This window comes from Eurosta solidaginis, chromosome 1 (assembly GCF_040869045.1).
Source record: "Eurosta solidaginis isolate ZX-2024a chromosome 1, ASM4086904v1, whole genome shotgun sequence".
Lineage (NCBI taxonomy): Eukaryota > Metazoa > Arthropoda > Insecta > Diptera > Tephritidae > Eurosta > Eurosta solidaginis.
This window is the reverse complement of record NC_090319.1, coordinates 92,522,734-92,543,855: the sequence shown is the minus strand read 5'-3', so window position 1 is coordinate 92,543,855 and position 21,122 is coordinate 92,522,734. Positions and strand designations below refer to the sequence as shown.

Sequence of the window (21,122 nt, the reverse complement as noted above, 5' to 3'; positions counted from 1 at the left end):
ATAATGGTAACTGCGAACTTGTTACCGTAACTTGATTGTGTTAAAGGTCCGATTGTATCAATAACAACTATATCAAATGGTTTACTCGGCGTTGGAGTCAGTACTAAATTTTCTTTGATTTTAGGTTTGACTTTGTTCAACAAACATTGTTGAAAATTCTTAACAAATTTGGCAATGTCGCGAGTCATACTTTTCCAATAGTATTTAGTACGAATTTTCGCGTAAAGCTTTTTAACACCGCAGTGACCGCCTGATATAGGGTCATTGTGATAAATTGTCATGATTTTGATTTTTGTATTGTCGTCTATTATGCTTTCGACTGGGTCTGTAAGAAGTATTTCTAATGTTTTTAAAATTTTATTTCCGCATCGTTTTAAGTTTAAAATTGTACAATATTTGAAAAATAGATCATCTTTTGGCCATTCAACTTTGTTAATATGGTGCTTGTTAGCTACTGCTTGTAACTTCAAAAGTAACTCTCCTAAGTTTGTTATTTCGTTAGCAATCTCCATATTAAGTAGTTCGATCTTTTTACGACGCATATGCGCGCTGATACGTATTCTAGAAATTTTATTTTTATCATCGTGAAAAATTATGGATCTGATACGCGGAACCTTTTTAGAGTATTTGTATGCAAACTTGTCGTAAACCTTTACGTTATAAGGACTCTCTGTGTCTAATCGCTATTTTGTACGTCTGTGTCGTTTTTTTGTTTTGTCATCACTCTAGTTTGTACCGGCAAAACGTTTTTTGTTGACTCTTTATTTCCTTGAAAGTGATACGTGAAAGTGCATCGGCACCAACTTTTGACTTTCCTTTAATGTATTCTATTTCAAAATTGTATTCTGCTAACTCGAGTCGTATTCTCGCAAGTTTCGATGTTAGATCTTTCATATTAAAAAGATATACAAGTGGCCTATTGTTAGAATAATCTGACTATTTGCGCGAGTGTCCGGTATAATAAAAAAAACACCTGTGTACTGTTGAAACATTTAATGAGGACTAAAAGACTTTCGTTACATTTGATTTCATGTATGTAATAATAAATGGTTGCTTATGTATAGTTGCGAGTATATGCATATTTGTCTCATGCGTGACATACATCTTATTCGGTCCAAATATGTTCTCTGTAGGAAATACTATTTAATCTTGCAACTACATTCTATAATTTCAACACCTATGATCAGATTTAACAAGAAAATGAGTACCGTAAATATATGGCCTGAAATGCTTAATGGCAAAGTAAATCGCTAGCAGCTCTAACTCAAGATGGGTTTCTTTTGTTCTGCGTTGTTAACTGATTTCGACGCGAAGCCTATGGGTAAGTCGTTACCTTCATGGATTTGACTGAGCATAGCACCACAACCTGCTTTGGACGCATCGACTGTAATTAAAAACTGTTTTTTGAAATCTGGATATTGTAGTAGATGTGGTGACATTAAAGCGGATTTTAATGATTGAAATGCGTTTTCACAAGCACTGTCCCAAATAAAGTCTATCTTTTTCCTATTCAAGCGATTTAAGGGTGCTGCCAGTGAAGCAAAATTAGGAATAAATCTTCGATAGTAATTTGCAAATGCTACGAAGCGTCGCATAGCGTCTTTTTCGGTTGGTTTTGTATATTTATTAATTGCTTCAATTTTTGACGAATCTGGCAACAAGCCCTTTGCCGAACACTTGTGACCCAAAAAGGTTACTTCTGGTCTAAGAAAATTGCATTTATTAGGATTTAATTTTAGGTTAAATTTCCGACAAGTGCTGAAAACTTGTGATAAATTCTTAATATGATGCGCTTCGCTGCAACCTATGACGTTAATGTCGTCAACGTATAAAAATGCTACGTTAGGTGGTATACCAGAAAAATCTATATTCATCATTCTTGAGAATGAATTCGACGCTATGTTCAAGCCAAAAAGTAAAACTTTCCATCTTAATGATCCACGATCGGTACTAAAGGATGTTATATCTCGCGAGTCGGGATGTAACGGTATTTGATGAAAACCGGAAAATAAATCTAGCGTTGAAAAATACTTCGCTCTGCCAAGGTTATCAAGGATGTCATCCACTCTAGCGAGAGGGAATTTATCGGCGATGAGCTTTTTGTTTACCGCTCGTAAATCTACACACATCCTATAAGCCTTTTGCCCATTCGTATCTTTTTTTTGAACTATAATAAGTGGACTGTTATAGTTGGAATAACTTTCTTCGATTAAATCGTTTTACAATTTGCTAACCTGTTTGTTTATCTCTTCGCGTTGCGAATGCGGTAAGCGGTACTTTTTTATATACACCGGCGTGGTGTCATTCAGTCTTAATCTTTGTTCGTAGAAATTGTTTAGTGTCATTTTGTCATCGTTACGGGCAAAAATGTCCGAATATTCTAAACATAAGTCTAGTAAATTGCTTGCGGCGTATTTAGGCATATGGTTTTTTAAAATTCTCTTTAACTCGTTAATGCGATTATTTTCTTTTGACGTTTTGTTGATGTTATAAACGTTATAATTAGAAATAGGTTCAGTGCGGATGTTACAATTTTTTATATATTTTATGCTGTTGGTAGTATTTATTGCTTTTAGAATAGGATTACTTGTATCTATGATACATCTTGCTGTAAAAACACCATCTGTGATTTCTTGTGAGTCCACGAAAAGTGGTTCTGGTGATTTGTTTAAATCAGAAATTCGAAAAACTTCGCATCGAGGTGGAATAACGCAAGTATCGTCTTCCGGTCCGTGCAGGATTGGAAGTGATATTTTTTCGTTGCCTATCCAAAAAGAAATACTATTTGAGTTATAGTTGATATTACATTTGTTTTCTTTTAAGAAATCTTCCGTCTGTCGGAATATTAAAATCGTTATTTACCACGTGTAGTGTATAGTCTAAGAGCTGGTAAGCATTTCTGAGCAGGTATTTGAGGCACAATAAAAATTATGTACAATGCTTTTTTAAAGGTATCTAAATATAGAAACGCAGAACTGGATAAGAGGTGGCGGGGCTGAAACAACCCTTGAATTTAACAAAAAAATTAATTTTTGCATGCTAAAAATGTTTTTGAGGAACTTTGAAAATTAGATATGTTAAAATTTAATATTTGAAAAATATAAAAAGAAATAAGCCAGATTATTAGGTTGGGCCTAAAACTTTGCCAGGTCATTGCAAAATAATTTGTTTTTTTTTTTAATTGGAAAAAATATTCTTGAGGCACTTTGAAAATTAAATATGTAAAAATTTAATATTTGAAAAATATAAAAAGAAATAAGCCAGATTATTAGCTTAAGTCTAAAACTATTATTACTATTAAAAAACTTTAATTGAATAACTTTTTTTAAATGAATTAACAAAATCATGAAACCACCGAAAGAAATTATTAAAACAATAAATAAAACTTTGTAATGTAAATATTAAATTCTTAGGATTTTTGTTTTCTAGTATGTACGAAGCATAGTGTTTCACGTGTTTAACAACACAAATCAAGAATTACGATTATAAAAAAATATTAATTATTACAATACTTGATTAACGTATGTCTGATTCCCTTGGAGTGTTGTCATAATATTTTTTCATTACAGCAAAAAAATTTTTGTGACACTGTGTATGATACCCATCTTTGATGTTAAGATTTAATGGAAAACAACGTCTTTGTATTTTAATTTATATAATTGCCGAATTAGCAATATTTCATAACATTTTTTTAAGCTATTTTTATTAAAAGGGATAACTTTATCTTTGCTTTTGCCACAAATCACACAAACTAAATTTTCGCTATCCATTTCGATGTTTGTAAATGACATTTATTTTAAAAAAATTTTAGACATAAAATCATAAAATTTTTCTCCACAATTTCAACTACCAACAGAATTGGAACTTTAAATCACGAGCATTCGCCAGAGCCAACATTATTCGACGCAGAGAGCTGCCGATATACGATTTCACTCACACTCACACGCAGGCATAACGAACACCTGGCAGGTAGAAAGTCCCATCTAAACACTCTTTCTGACAATATTTTTTTAAAATTATTAATAATATTTGTGTTAGCAGAGATTTATTAATGTAGAAAGAATACTAAACACACAAACTCGTTTTCAATGACAGTCATTGTCGAGACATCCCACTGATCGGTCGACACCTACCACCGTGTTAATCGCGACAACCTTCCAAAAAGTAAAAGTGATTATCTCTTGTTCTACTCGTGAACCACACACACTCTTGTTGTAAACGGTTGTTAATAAAAGCAAAAAAGAAGCTCACAATTGAGCAAAACAAAAATAAAAGTAATGAACGAACCACCTGATGCTCAATTGAGCATCAAAAGAAGCCAACCGCTTATACAAACTAACAAAGAGAAAACATTAGACATCGCCTCTCCCGGACCTAAATATCTAATTATCAACAGAATAGATTCCGAACAAACCTTAACATATGTGTCACCATTCCTATTAAAGAAAACAATATACAGTGTATGTGGAGGAGAAATAGAAACTTGTAAAAAACTTCGAAACGGTACACTTCTAGTTAAAACAAGAACACAACAAGAAGCTGAGAAACTTATTAAGCTATCAGCAATTAATGAAAATATAAGAGTCGAGGTTAGTGTGCACACATCGCTCAATTTTAGCAAAGGTGTCATTTACTCTAACGATCTCCGAGGAATAAGCGAAGAAGAAATTCAAAGCGAACTCCAACAACAAAATGTCATTGAAGCAAAAAAAATTATGAAGAAGTCTAATGACATCCTAACGGAAACAGGCTTTATAATCCTAACTTTTTCCACCATAAACTTACCCGAACGCATCAATATTGGCTACCAATCAATAAACATAAGGCCCTACATTCCTCTCCCACTTCGTTGTACAAACTGTTTGGAATTCGAACACACCGCAAAGTTTTGTAAAAACACCAAGCGTTGCATTAACTGTGGTCTCATGGCTCATACCAATGAAGAACTCAAAGAAAAGTGCAACAACACAACAGTTTGCTTCAACTGCGAAAACCACCAACAGTACGACACTAAACACTTTGTACTCAACAAAAGCTGTCCAATATTCATCACACAAAAAGAATTACAAGCCATTAAAACACTCCAAAGAGTGGATACCAAAACAGCAAAACAAATTTATTACGAGCGCCATCAACACGACTCCGTTACATACGCATCAGCAACTAAAGCAAAAACCACAAACTATTCAGCTGGCCGCAATCAAATAACATACGAAAACGAAAACACAACACCCTGTCAATCAACGACTACTCAGGGAGACACAAGTAACGCAAAGCCTAGCAAACCAACAATTCATACAATCTCCAACGAAGACTGTAAACCGTCAACAACAAAATCAATTAAAAATAAAATAACTCAAAACGCACCAAAAGCCGCTCAAATTTTCCCGAGAACCGCCTCAAATAGGCTAAAGAGGCAACTCAAGGCAAAACAGAAAACTCATGATTGTTTTAAGAATAACAAATCAAAGACCAATACACACAACTTCGATAGCACAGAATCCTCCGACATGGAGGTACTTTAACTTAAGCTAGTTAGATTTATAAGAAACTAAACACATATCCCACTCCATTACCCTTAACCCTCTCCAAGTCCCATATTTTCACCACATGTCATTAAAATTTATTCAATGGAACATACGAGGCTATAGCAATAACTATAACGAACTCCTTATACTAATAAAGACTCATTCTCCAACAATCATTGCACTCCAAGAGACACATTTGCAAACCGTCTCGAATATACCAATACCAATTAACTACAATATCTACGCTTCTAATTCCTGCAGTTCATACGGTGGCACCGCCCTTCTGATACATAAGGCTATTCAACACACCCCACTACACATTCGCGGCGCAATTGGTACAGTCGCTGCCACAGTCTTTTCGAAAGTAAAATTCACAGTGTTTTCTATATATATACCACCAAAAAAAACCTTTCAATCTAAGAAACCTTGAGGATGTATTCCACAACTGCCATTCCGCATGCATAGCAGCAGGCGACTTTAACAGCTGGCATAACAAAGACCTCGATTCAACTTGAACAAAGCGAACTGGCCCTTGTACCAAACACTCACAGACCAACACAACAGCGAAACAACAATCAGCAACAACATTAACCAAGAAGCAGGAAATCTACACAAGATCCTTTTAAAATCAGCCAACTAATCCATCCCTCAGACAACATACACACGCAAACAACAAGTTCCCTGGTGGAATTCAAAATTACAAGAACTACGCAAAACAAAAAACCAACTTTGGCACACCTTAAAACGTAACATTGCACAACAAAACTTATTGAACTACAAAAGAGCTAACGCAATATTTAAACGAGAAGTTAAAAAAGAAAAAAGAAAATCAATAAACCAATTTACTTCTGAAATCAACCCTACGTCGTCCTCCGGCAAAATCTGGAAAAACATCCAGACATTTTGCGGACTAAAGGCACACCACAGCATACATAGCATTAACCCAGCCAACAACCCCGATCAGCAAATTTTAGACCAGCCAGCAATGGCAAACGAATTCTGTAAATACTGGTCAAACTTGTCCAGTGATGAAAAATACCCGGTGCCTTTTTTACAAGCCAAATCTAGAATTACCATTCTCCCTCCTACAAGTCCCACACAAACCAGCGAGCCTACCCAAATAATTAATAAAGAAATTAACTTTCTCGAATTTACAACAGCACTCAACCAACTAAAAGGGAAAACTCCTGGATCCGACAGAATATCATATCCCATGATTAAAAACTCTGCCCATTCCGTCAAACTGAGACTTTTAAAACTATATAACAACATTTTTAACAACTATATCCCTCAGATGTATAAAAATAGTACCATAATCCCTATATTAAAACCAAATAGCAACAAAACTAACATAGCTTCCTACAGACCCATATCACTCAATCCCTGCTGTTCAAAATTATTAGACAAAATTATAGCCAACAGACTATGGTGGTTTGCTTCGAAGGGCAACCTATTCAATAGTCGACAGTTCGGCTTCAAAAAAGGCAAATCCACAACTGACGTCTTACTCTACCTGGACCACCAAATAACAAGCACCCTATCCAAAAAAGGCCACATTTCAATACTTTCGCTAGACTTCGCGAAAGCCGCTTCCCAAGGCAGTCGGTTCTATGTACCGGAGCGACTCGGGATTTTTCCCGACCAAGGACTGTCATTTCAGTGTGACCCCATTTAATTTGTTTCGTCCCTCCCACAAATTGTCATCCTCCCAGCAGCTCCTTGCAGCAGGACTGCTACATATTCTCTTACTCCGGGAAGGTATCGAACCCAATCCGGGTCCGTCTCCTGACCCCGGTCCTGAGAAATGGTTTTGCTGAATTTGCCAGAAAAGAATCTTTTTAGGACGGTCACACTCTGTTCAGTGTGTCTCGTGCAAGGGATGGTTGCATCGGACAGGTTGTTCTGGGCTTGATCCCAAAACCCGACGTCCACGTAACTTTTATAAATCTTTTGTGGCTCCTTGCTGCTCACGCCCAAGGGCGTCCCGTAGTCTACGCCTAAGCGCCCCTCCACTACCTTCCAGCAACCTCACTGCTCAGCAAGCCACAACAAGTACCCGCTGCTGCTCGCGCCCCACGGCGCCAACAAATCAAACAGCTGATACCACTCATAACTACTACCTTCGTAGTAGAGCTGGTAGCAATGCTGAGCATAAGCCCCTGCCCCCGTCTTCTTCTCCCCCCCTCTTTTCTGGCAGCAATCGTGCAGGTCAGGGAAACAGACTCTTAGTCCCTACCTCCGTTTGCACCGTCTGCCAGCACAGAATATATAGGTTTGCGACATCCGCTCAATGCAGTTCCTGCCTTGGGTTGTGCCACTTTCCTAGATGTTCTGGTCTCCGCGACGGCAACCCCTCGACGGGTTTCATCGCGCCATGTTGCCAGGTCGCAAACCTAAATCATCCGGGTACCCCAATGCTTGCCCAAGGGCGCCCAGTCCCAAGGCCACAACAGCAATTGCGTCCTGGCCTTCCACAACCTAGGCGTAGTCACCCGTCACTTACCCCTAGAGTGGCGGCGTCACCCCTCATGCACTTCAGAATTCTGCAGTTAAACTGTAATGGACTAACTGGGAAGATTACGGAGATAGTCGATTTCATGAAGCGGCACAACATCCGCATTGCTGCGATTCAAGAGACTAAACTCACAGCAAGATCTGCATTGCAGACCTGCTCTGGATATAATGTCCACAGGAAGGACCGCGAGAGCGGAAATGGAGGCGGCCTCGCGTTTATTATACACCACTCTGTGCAATATCATATATTTGATCCTGGCATCAACCGCAGGGACAATGTCTTAGAACGTCAAGGCCTGTATGTCAGGTCAGGCGATGCAAATCTAGAAATCATCAACATCTACATCCCTCCTGTCACCTGTTGCCCCAGTGGATACCGCCCTAAAATCGAGGCCTTACTCACTGGCAACAATCGCATTATCTTAGGCGATTTCAATGCCCATCACGACCTATGGCATTCAAACTTGCGGGCGGACAGTAGGGGTGAGATGTTGGCGCATCAAATAGAAGAAACGACATTCTGCACAATAAACGGAGACGCCCCCACACGTATGGTAGGAAGCTGTCATAGCTCGCCAGATATATCAATCGTGAGCGCAGAACTCGTAAACTGCGTCAACTGGCAGCCGATGGTAACATTGGCATCCGACCACCTGCCCATACTTATTTCGTTCGAGCGTACCGCCGACTTCATCGTCACCGAAAAACGCACTTTCATAAACTTCAAAAAAGGAAAGTGGGAAGAATATAAATCTGCAACAGACAGCAGCTTTGCTGCCCTCCCTATCCCGACTGATGCCCGCCAAGGGGAGCGTGCCTTCCGTAAGGTCATTGAATCCGCCTCGGCACATTTCATTCCTGCGGGGAGAATTCCCGAAATCCGGCCCCACTTCCCGGCGGAGGCCGCGAGCTTAGCGAGGGAACGCGACCTTATAAGACAGCTTGATCCAGGCGACCCCCAAATAAGGGATATAAACCAACGCATCAGATTGCTTGTGAACGAACACAAGCGGGCGAAATGGAAAGAGCACCTAAGAGGTTGTAACCTCTCTACCGGTGTAGGTAAACTTTGGTCCACCGTAAAGTCCCTATCGAATCCGACTAAGCACAAAGACAAAGTTTCCATCGCCTTTGGCGATAAGGTGCTGTCGGATGCGGAAAAATGCGCGAGCGCTTTCTGCCGACTATATATAATGCATCCTACGGTCGACAAAGATAGACGGAGAGCCAATAGACACGCACATAAACACAAATTCAGCGCGTCACCAATCACCATCACCGCTAGAGAGGTTGAGGACGCCATTGGTCGCGCTAAACCATCCAAAGCAGTGGGCCCAGACGGCATAGCCATGCCGATGCTTAAAAACCTAGGGAAAGAGGGTTTCAAATATTTAGCGCATGTCTTCAACCTGTCTCTCTCCACCTTTGCCATACCCGAGAAATGGAAAATGGGCAAAGTGGTCCCGCTACTAAAGCCTGGAAAACCAGCTAACGTAGGTGAGTCATATCGTCCGATATCTCTCCTATCGCCAGTGGCAAAGACGCTTGAAGCCATTTTGCTCCCTTATTTCCAAGCACATTAGCAGCTTGCCCCTCATCAGCATGGCTTCAGAAAACTCTATAGCACTACCTCCGCGCTAAATGTCATTAGCACCGAGATAAATTGCGGTTTGAATCAATACCCCCACCATAGAACAGTACTCGTAGCGCTAGACCTATCAAAAGGCTTTGATACGGTCAACCATGGCTCATTACTGCAAGACCTGGAAGGGTCTACCCTTCCCCCATGTCTTAAAAGGTGGACCGCAAATTATCTGGGTGGTCGGCAGGCATCGGTGCAATTCAGAAACGAAACATCAAAACCAAGGAGAATTAAACAAGGGGTGCCACAGGGTGGTGTCCTATCCCCACTTTTGTTTAATTTCTACATATCTAAGCTACCTTCACCACCGGAAGGAGTCGCAATCGTTTCCTACGCCGATGACTGCACAATAATGGCCACAGGCCCAGAGATCGATGAGCTATGCAATAAAATAAACGGCTATCTCCCTGATCTCTCCAGTTTTTTCGCCTCGCGAAACCTGGCATTGTCACCGACTAAATCTTCCGCGACCTTATTTACAACATGGACGCCCCAAATGTCGACCATATTGAACATCCACGTCGATGGCACTACGCTAACGACTGTCCTACACCCCAAAATCTTGGGTGTGACGTTTGATCAGGATCTACATTTTGGTGCGCACGCAACCGCAATTGTTCCGAGAATTCAGAGCCGTAATAAAATCCTCAAATCCCTTGCTGGCAGTACCTGGGGAAAAGATAAAGAAACGCTCATGACCACATACAAAGCAATTAGCCAGCCGATTACGTGCTACGCGTCACCCATATGGTCGCCAAGCCTAAAAACTACCCACTGGAAGAAACTACAGGCCTGCCAAAATACTGCTCTCAGAATCGCCACGGGCTGTCTTCTTATGTCCCCAGAACACCATCTGCATAATGAGGCGAGAATACTCCCCATCAGGGAGAGAAATGAGATGCTGACCAAACAGTTTCTGTTGAATACCCAGAAACCTGGGCATCCCAACAGACATCTGATTGACGAACCAGCACCGCCTAGGGGCCTAAGGAGTCATCTCCGTAAGCATTTTGAGGAAATACGGCACTTGAGAACCCAGCCGTATGAAGCGAAAAAACACAAGCAGGTCCTTGGTGAACTCCATAGACAGGCGTCGGACCTTTATGTAGGGAATCGCCCGGTGAATCCAGTACTTGAAGAAAAATATCCAGAACTCGCGGAAGAGGAACGCATACTCCCCAGGGAAACGCGTGTCACTCTTGCTCAACTTCGTTCTGGATACTGTAACAGGTTAAACTCTTACCTATCCAGAAACAACCCCGACATAAAAAATGTATGCCCCGCTTGCAATGTGTCCCCACATGACACCAACCATCTCTTTAATTGTAATGTGGAACCAACGCCTCTAACACCCCTTTCCTTATGGTCCACCCCTGTTGAAACGGCAAGTTTCCTTGGACTCCCGTTAGAGGATATTGATGACAATTTGTGATCGGTCGCTGCTATTAGGTGGGGCGAGCATTGCTACAACAACAACAACAACTTCGCGAAAGCATTCGACAATGTGGGAATTCATACCATCATCGACCAACTAGTAGAATGGAGAGCTGGTCACAAAATCATCAACTATATTATACACTACATGGAAAATAGAAAAATAATAGTCAAAGTGAACAACCAATATTCAGACAACCGCCCCCTATATAACGGTATACCACAAGGCTCCCCCCTCTCAGTCGTACTGTTTCTAATGCGACGTTATCACGCTTCACAAAGAAGTAGAGTTCTGTGCATATGCAGATGATTTCCAAATAATACGCAAATTAAACAAAAACAAAAACATGTCGTGAATCTTGGTGATATAATTAGCGACATTCAAAATTGGTGTAATTACTCAGGTGCAGTCCTGTCTACAGAAAAGTGCAAACATCTCCACATATGCCGGAAGAAAAACTGTACTTGCACACTAATAGCCAATAACTTTAACTTTAACACCAGTAACAGCCTAAAAAATTTTAGGTGTACTCGTCAACAATCGATACACTTGGTTAAATCACATAGAAAATCTGCAAGCATCACTATCAAAGAGACTCAACATAATAAAATGTCTGGCTAGCAACAAATTCAATGCCAACCCGTCGACACTTATAAATGTAGTCAATGCCCTTCTTATGTCGAAGATAGATTACGCCCTATTTTTATATGGATACAGCGCAAAATCTCAAACAAACAAAATTAAATCTATATACCATTCGGCGATACGAACCTCGTTAGGTGCCTTTCGAACTACTCCAGTGACTAGTCTACTACACGAAGCCAACATCAAACCACTAGAAATTCGCCGAGATTTAACAATTGCAAAATTAAGTAAGCAAATACTAAATAACAGAAATAGTCCCATTTCTGCTATTACCAAACGTCTCAATAAAGCCAAACGAGCTCCTAAAATAGCCCCAGCGGGTTAGGGGATCAGAATATACCCGCGGTAGGTATGCCTGTCGTAAGAGGCGACTAAAATACCAGATTCAAGGGGCTGTGTAGCGCAACCTTTCAGGTTGCCAGCGCAATATATAGCTTCTCCAAACCCAATTGTCAACCTCACCTATCCGCGGCGAATCCTGTTTCACTAACAGACGAGGCTCTGGCGACCCCAAGCTCCTCATGGAACTTGGAGGTAGGGAGGGAGGGAATGGCCTGAAGGTTTAATGTGGCCACATAAATCGTTCCCGAGATGGTCGGGCTAGCACCTTAATGGTGCTATGGCACCGGAGCGTACCGGATTTGTATCCGGCAAAGGACCATCACATCGATAACACTCCCCAAAGCCTTCGGGGAGCAACCTTATCGCTACAACAACAACAACAACAACAGCTCCTAAAATACAATCCGCACTATATAAAACTGTTAATATAGCCCAATCTTTTTTATTTTTTTTAGGAATCCCATTTCTACCGATAAACACTACTGCAGAAAGACGCCCGCCATGGTTCTTAAATCCTACATCCATAAATACCAGTTTTCGTATATTCAACAAATCAACCACCGCCCCGAAGTATACCGATGTAGTTTCCTTGACATACAAAGCAAACTCGGTAACAACAAATTTTTGTATACCGACGGATCTAAAACTCGCAGTGGCGTATCCTACAGCATAACAACCTCTTCTGAAATCTTAAAAACGTCTCTCCTTACGGACTACACCTCAGTTTTCACAGCTGAAATAATCGCTATAGCAGAAGCCCTTAACATAGCAAAACAAAGACGAGGACACTTCGCCGTCTGTACCGACTCACTCTCAGCACTCGACACAAATAACCATAATCACTATGCTTCCATGATCAGAAGTACTCTTATAGACTTCCATCCTAGACTGAAACTTATCTGGATACCAGGACACGTTAAAATTCCTGGCAATGAATTTGCCGACCAAACAGCGAGAGAAGCTACCTCCTCACCTTTAACTGTGACCGCAAATTACAATCACAACGACATCAAGAACTTTATAAAAACGCACTTCACTAAAATACACATATCACAAATGCACAACACAACCGCCTGGTATAAAAACATGACCGTTAAACAACCATGCATCCAAACATACCTTAACTTCGCCCACAAAGATAACCCGCACAGACTAGATCTAACTAAAATCATTCACCTCAGATTAGGTCACACCAAACTAACACACCAGCACAGATTCGACAACAACTTATCTCAAACATGTCCCTACTGCAATAGCACCACACTAATTAATGTCGAGCACATCCTAAGCGACTGCAGGATGTTCCATGCCCAACGCACAACTATACTAACCCAAAATCCAAATTCCCTGCTATCAAATCCCAGCCCTCAAAGCATATCCACAATCTGAGATTTTTAAAATCATCACACCTGTACTTCGAAATCTAAAGAGTTAAGTTAACATGCAACGTAATTACTTATTTTAAAAACATATTAACTATACATAAGAAATTAAGCACATACACATCAAACTTTTAAACCCAGCAGTCATCTGATGGCCTACGTTGCTATAGCTGTTTTTTCCGTTAGCCTATAATTTTAATTATGAGTTAGCGAAATCGTTTTCAATGTACGTATAATTTCGACTGTGAAAAATTATTACAATATTTTAATTCACTGACAGAAATTAGTAAGCCAATACAACTAAGTTAAATATTATATGTTGTTACCAAGTGATAAATAAGCAAAGTAGTTTTTAACAATTTGATTAAAATTTCAACGTGCCTTAAAAACATTTTTTTAATTAAAAAAAATTATTTTGCAATCACCTGGTAAAGTAATAGACCCCACCAAATAATCTGGCTTATTTCTTCTTATATTTTTCAGATATTAAATTTTAACATATTTAATTTTCAAAGTGCCTCAAGAATATTTTTTCCAATTTAAAAAAAAATTATTTTGCAATGACCTGGCAAAGTTTTAGACGAAACCTAATAATCTGGTTTATTTCTTTTTATATTTTTCAAATATTAAATTTTATCATATCTAATTTTCAAAGTGCCTCAAGAATATTTTTTCCAATTTAAAAAAAAAAAATTATTTTGCAATGACCTGGCAAAGTTTTAGACCCAACCTAATAATCTGGCTTATTTCTTTTTATATTTTTCAAATATTAAATTTTAACATATTTAATTTTCAAAGTGCCTCAAGAATATTTTTTCCAACTTAAAAAAAAAATTATTTTGCAATGGCCTGGCGAAGTTTTAGGCCCAACCTAATAATCTGGCTTATTTCTTTTTATATTTTTCAAATATTAAATTTTAACATATCTAATTTTCAAAGTGCCTCAAAAACATTTTTTCAACTAAAAAAAAATTATTTTAAAATGACCTGGCAAAGTTTTAGGCCCAACCTAATAATCTGGCTTATTTCTTTTCATATTTTTCAAATATTAAATTTTAACATATCTAATTTTCAAAGTGCCTCAAAAACATTTTTAGCATACAAAAATTAATTGTTTTGTTATATTCAAGGTTTGTTTCAGCCCCGCCACCCCTTAGCCAGTTCTGCGTTTCTATATTTAGATACCATTAAAAAAGCATTGTACATAATTTTCATTGTGCCTCAAATACCTGCTCAAAAATGCTTACCAGCTCTCCTGCTAGTATGTTTGATGAAAAAATTAGAAAAATGTAGCTTGGTTGTAAAAGTACCTAGCGTAGAAACCGTATCGGAAGTAACTCCCGTTATAGTAATTGTATTATTATGATTAACTGATGAAGTTTTGTTGATGCAAGAAATTTTGATTAAGGAGATGTCGGCTTGTGTGTCGACAAGAAATGTGCAAAGTTTGTTAGAACCGTTTAGGTTAATTTGAATGAAGTCAGAGAAATTTAAATTTAAACAGTAAATATATAATTAGATTTTTGTTAAGAGTCTGTTAGTAATCTGCCGCTTCCTCCCTCAGTGTTCGCTGCTGAGGGGCTTCCGCGTTTAAAGCCCTGACATTAGCATTTCTATTTCTGTTGTTGGAAGTGTTAGAACCGTTATTATTGCTAGTACGACTATTGCTGCTATTATTATTATTACACTGATGTCGATTTCCGCCTCCGGCACGAAAATTTTGCCGTTGATTGCCGCGATTGAAGTTGTTGCCATAGTTGCTGTTACTAAAAGATGGTCTATTTTGTCTATAACTGTTAAAGTTACGACTTTGATTTTGGAAATTTCGACCTCGGTTATTACTTAGAAAATTTCTGAAATTGTTATTGTTCTGAGCCCTAAATGCTAAAACTTGGCGTTCTTTTATTTCATTTGATTGCTCTACAATCAGTTTGGCTACTACGTCCTTGGAATCAGAAAAATTGGTTGAAGCGAGGATTGATTTGACTAAACTTGTTTTTGCGTTCAATCGTCAAACTTTCATGGGCTTTGGCCTGAGTAATCCCTTCGATAATGAGCGAACGCTCTAGAAAATCAGACAAATCCTCGGCGCGTTTTGCAAAATCGGTGTAATTATTATTATTAACTTGCAAAGCTGCAATTTTTAATGAAAGACTGAATATTTAATGATAAATTGAATGCATATCGAAGTAATTTAATTTAATCTCCCCTAGTTTAACAAATTTAAGCAAAAAGGATTGAGTAGTAAAACGTTGATTTTATTTTCTGGCTTCGTTATTTTCGTCTTCTCCTCTTCTTGATCAAACCGGAAAGCCTTCTTTCCAAATCCGGCTGCAGGGTTGCTTTTCACATGGTGACTTGTCTAATTAATATAATACATCAGAGTTTTTTCTTTTACTAACATGGTACTTCATATATCTTATTATTCTAAACCATAGAGTGACTCCTGGTACATCAACGTAATATGATCTTTACAGCTCGGCCATCCTGACTAATTTGATTGGCCTCAGTCAAGACTTACAGCTAGGTGTTTGGGCAGTGTGACCTATTTGCGATAAGACTGGAGCGGGTGATCATTCTCTGGAATTGGCGAAACTCACTTCCGAAGTTTTGTAGATTCAACAACACCATCATAGGGTAGATGTGTCAACTGACAATTTTCAATGTCCCTAATCACGTGGCGGCCACCGTGGTGTGATGGTAACGTGCTCCGCCTACCACACCGTATGCACTGGGTTCACACCCCGGGCAAAGAAACATCAAAATTTTAGAAATAAAGTTTTTCAATTAGAAGAAAATTTTTCTAAGCGGGGTCGCCCCGGCAGTGTTTGGCAAGCGCTCCGGGTGTATTTCTGCCATGAAAAGCTCTCAGTGAAAACTCATCTGCCTTGCAGATGCCGTTCGGAGTCGGCATAAAACATATAGGTCCCGTCCGGCCAATTTGTAGGGAAAATCAAGAGGAGCACGACGCAAATTGGAAGAGAAGCTCGGCCTTAGATCTCTTCGGAGAATATGGCGCCTTACATTTATTTTTGATTTATAATCACGTAACGATCATTCGGTAAAGACTTGTATATTATGTAAGGGTCACGATATTTCTGAATGAACTTTTTATTTGTTCCTACAGATGTGTCAACATGTCTAATTACTACAAAGTCACCAACCGAATATTGTTTTGCTGGCACGCTATTTTTAAGAAAGTAATTTAGGTTGTATTTTCGCGCATTTTTACTAGATTCCTAGGACCATCGTTCGACTACTTATCTTCTAGGAATTCAGTCAACTCGTCCACCACACAGCCACGTTGGCTCATACTAAACAGCAATTCGCTAGGCGTATATCTAGTTGCGCTGTGAATAGTGTTGTTGATGGCATACTCCACCTGGGGGAGTTTAGTAACCCAATCACGATGTTCAGCAGACTCAGTGAGTTTGCTTAGCATCGCCTTAAGTATTCGGTTCACTCTTTCGACCTGACCGTTCGCTTGCGGAGAAGCTGCTTCGACCTTCACATGACCTATGTTACGCTTTAAAAGGAAATTACCAAAATCTAAGGAAGTAAAGCATGTCCCTCGGTCCGTAATAATACGCCGTGGGCGACTATAGTAGGAAAAGTATTTTTCTAAAGCACAGCAGACTTCTTTCGTACTAGTAGAATTAACAGGGTACAACTTTACTTACTTAGTAAATGCATCGATAGCTACTAGTATATGCTTACGTTTTGACTTAATAGCTAGTAGAGGGCCGAAGTGGTCTAAGTGAATGTTATCGAATGGTATTGGTGCCTTCGGAATGTTGAAAAGATTGTGTTCATTAGATCGGGCGGGTGCCAAAAATATAATACACTTTATGCAGTTTTGAATAAAGCGGGAAATTTTGTCCCTCATTTTATCAAACCAGAAATGTTTTCGTATTTGATCGTAACATTTACCTACATCAAAGTGACCGATTTTCTCATGTACCATTCGGATTATGTTCTCTTGCATCTCCAACGGTACGCATAATAATAATTTTTGGTCGATTCGACGAAATACCAGACCATTCACCAGTTCATAGCCCGATACCTCCTCCATTTCCAATTTTATTGCCAACCTTTTCAATTCGGCGTCCCTACTTTGGGTAGCTTGGACCTGAAAATCCAAATCGTCGGGATCCACAGCAGCACAAGATTGCATTTGGCGTTACCCGGAGGCTCATCCAAAGATTCCCTTAACATATTAGCTTCTACTAGGCTTGGTCTCGGTAATATATAATCCTCCCCAACAAGCATAATATCCTCCGAATCTACATCGAACAAGCCTCTATTTTCCGAAGTACCCTCGGCACAAGTTTCTCCATCCTCCGAAGGGTAACGACTTAATGCATCTGCATGAGTAAGGTTCAACCCCTTCCGATGCTAAATAGTGTAACTGAAATTGTCGAGTTCTAGTGCCCATCGAGCTATTCGCGGGTTAACCTGCTTTTTGTTGAGGGTCATCGTGAGTGAATTGCAATCCGTTATGATTTTAAACTGTATTCCTTCTAGATAAATTCTAAATCTTTTAAGGTCGTATATGATAGATAATGTTTCTAATTCAAAACTATGGTACTTGAATTCGGCTGCTGAAGTTGTTTTTGAAAAATAGGCAATTGGATGAAAATTCGTATCGTCCTGCTTTTGCAAAAGGACAGATCCAAATCCATGGCTACTAGCATCGCAATGCAGCTCTGTTTCACGCGTAGGATCGTATATGGCTAGCACCGGGGATTCAATTAACCGACTTCTTAACTCTTTGAAAGCGTTCAGGCAATCATCCGTTAAATCAAATTTCGCATCCTTGCGCAACAGATCTAACAGCGGTTTAGCAATTCTTGAAAAGGACGGAACAAACTTTCTGAAGTATGCAAATAAGCCTATACAGGAGCGGAGCTCCTTTTGATTCTTCGGAATCGGATAATTAGCTATTGCGCGTACGTGAGCATCAGAGGGTTGTATTCCCGAAGGAGTGACTACGTATCCTAAGTATTCTATTTTGTCGTGTCCAAACCTGCATTTCTTTAGTTTAAGTTTTAAATTCCTTTCATATATTCTCCTTAGCACCTTACCTACTGTAGTGATATGACACTCAAAATTCGCAAAGGCGATCAAAATATCATCAATGTACACTATAATCTCTTTTGAGTCGATCAAATCACGAAATGTATTATAAATAAACCTTTGGAAGTTAGCTGGGGCATTCAACCCGAACGGCATTCGGATATATTCAAACTGACCATGTGGACTCACGAATGAAGTTAAAGGAATATAATCCTCATCCATGGTCAGTTGATTAAATCCAATAAGGTAAACCATCTTTTCCCAGACATGTATTCTATACAATCCTCAATTAGGGGCAGCGGAAAATTATCGCGAACTGTTTTTTTTTTATTAAGAGCCCTATAGTCGACGCCCATGCGCGTGTCACCATTCTTTTTTTTTTACTAAAACTATTGCGGAAGCATAAGGAGAGTTACTCGGCCGTATAATATTCCTATTCAAAAAATCATTAGTAATACTTTCAACTTCGGCTCTGTGGTGGAACGATAATCGTCTAGTAAGACAGTAAAAAGGAGTATCATCTGTTAAACGGATCTTCAGTTTATAATCATAGGGGTTTCTTTCGGTAACTGAAAGCGATAAGTACGAATTACTTACGACAATCATTATCGCTTCTCGTTTTTGCTTATCTAACTGATGTCCTAAGTCTATATCAGATTCGGGTGCGAAATCAATGGCATTGAGATCGCGTAATGCATCAACGTATTTCCCATTGCTATCACCTCCTTTACTACTTACAAGATCTACATTATTGTCATTTACCGAAGACGTATTAAGATCACTTTCAATAACTTCATCGCGGTTATTTTTATAGTCACGCAAATTTTCACTCCAATCAACATCAAACGATTTAATTAACATCGAGTCAGAGACGCTACGCTTTATTTTAGAAGTAATATGACGTTTATTAGTTTTATTTTTAGAATAAAAACTTAAATTTGACAATTCATTTTTATTTTCAATACAGCTGTTCTCAATTTCAGCCTGCTTATAAATTTTAATTAAATGTATGTTGGAAATTTTCATGAAATCTTGACCAAGAATCAGTGGTGTGTTCATTGTACCATCTGGGACTATTATTACTGGAATGTATTTTATTGTATTTCGGAATCGTATTTCACATAAGATTGAGCCAACCGAATAAATTCTTCGTTTTCCAATACCGATAAACTTTGTTGGTGTTACTTAGTTGACAATGCAATATGAGGCGGAATTAAAGATTTTCGTATCAAACTAATTGGGCTACCGGAATCAAAAAGAGAATAAATATCCCTAAAGCGTGTAAGTCTAACTGGATTTGGTTTGCAAAAGGCCACACTTACCGCTTGTTTAAAGTTTACATAATCGTCTTCATCCAGCATGTTTTCGGAAACTTCTCTAACAACAGCAGATCTATTTCGTTTCTTCGGGCAATTATTGTGAATGTGACCCATTGATCACAAATGAAGCATGATCCTGAGGGCCTAGGTGGTTTTGGGCAGCTGCTCTGGTAATGCCCAAATTGGGAACAGTTGTAGCATCTGACAGCGGTTAGATCGTTAGAAACGGCGGTGGTAGCTTTTTTTGTGGTGCGTTTCGGACAATTGGTGTGGCAACATGTTTATTAGCCACACTTGATATTCGTTGCTTATAACGGTCCATCAGTCGGATGAGTTCAATTATAGTCTTTACACCATACAATATTCCAATTTGGTTGCTGTTATCTTGGATGCTATCAATAATTATGTCCACCAATTCGCCCTCTTCAATGTCAGCTTTGGATGCGATAGATTGCATGGTCACTGCATAGCTGATGCACGACTCCGAGCTCTTCAATTTGCGAGCCCGCAACTGGCGATAGACCTCTTGTCTGGTAGTCGTACGCTGAAACATTGTACGCAATAAGGATTTTAGAGCGGCATATTTAACGAGACCGTGATTGAATACGCATTCTTTGGCCTTTCCAATCAAACACCGTCGTATTGCCAAACACTTGCTTCTGTCATTGTAGTTTTTTTGCTTCGATATAGTCCTCAAATTGAATCACCCACCTGTTTACATCATAGTGGTTGTCACCATTGAATTTAGGAACGGCTGAATCAAGTTCTTCGAGATTGATGTGCTTCCTTCCGTATACTTGGTGGTCATCTTCTAAATACTGCAATCGGTTTTGGAGTTCAATCATCTCACTCCTCAGTTTCAACACTCTAATTTGCTCCTCTAGTTTTTCAGCCTCACCAGAAGCAAAGGACGAACCGACACACTCGGGCGAAGCGAAAGGCTGCATCATCTCATTGTATGGAGTATTCGTCAGTAAATTAACTGGGACAGCGGACACGGCAATCGAATCAAGTGAGTTAGCCATAGTGGACACAGTTGTATCGGTTATAGCTGTGAAATGTACACCAGCGCTAGAAGAAACAGCAATATCATCGTCAATCAAACTTTCAGCATTCGGAAGATCATCAGCAGCAATAGTTTCTTCGAGTGCAGCAAGAACAACTGGTGCGGAGGTGATACTATCTATGGCAGCCGGTACACTGGATATGGTTGCAGTAGCAGCGGTTTTATCGACAGCA

General features: G+C 39.3%; 1 protein-coding gene across 2 annotated transcripts in view; it reads left to right on the top strand.

The window, feature by feature from the left end:
* Positions 1-21,122, top strand: part of spartin — a 260,528-nt gene that overhangs the window by 188,614 nt on the left and 50,792 nt on the right. Inside the window, exon 5 of one of the 2 annotated variants that reach the window (XM_067759130.1) lies at positions 12,562-14,081. The exons of the other annotated variant lie outside the window; for it this stretch is intronic. The gene's annotated coding sequence lies outside the window, so the exon portion shown is untranslated. Of the gene's footprint in view, positions 1-12,561; positions 14,082-21,122 lie in introns of those variants that run through there. 2 annotated transcript variants of the gene reach the window in all.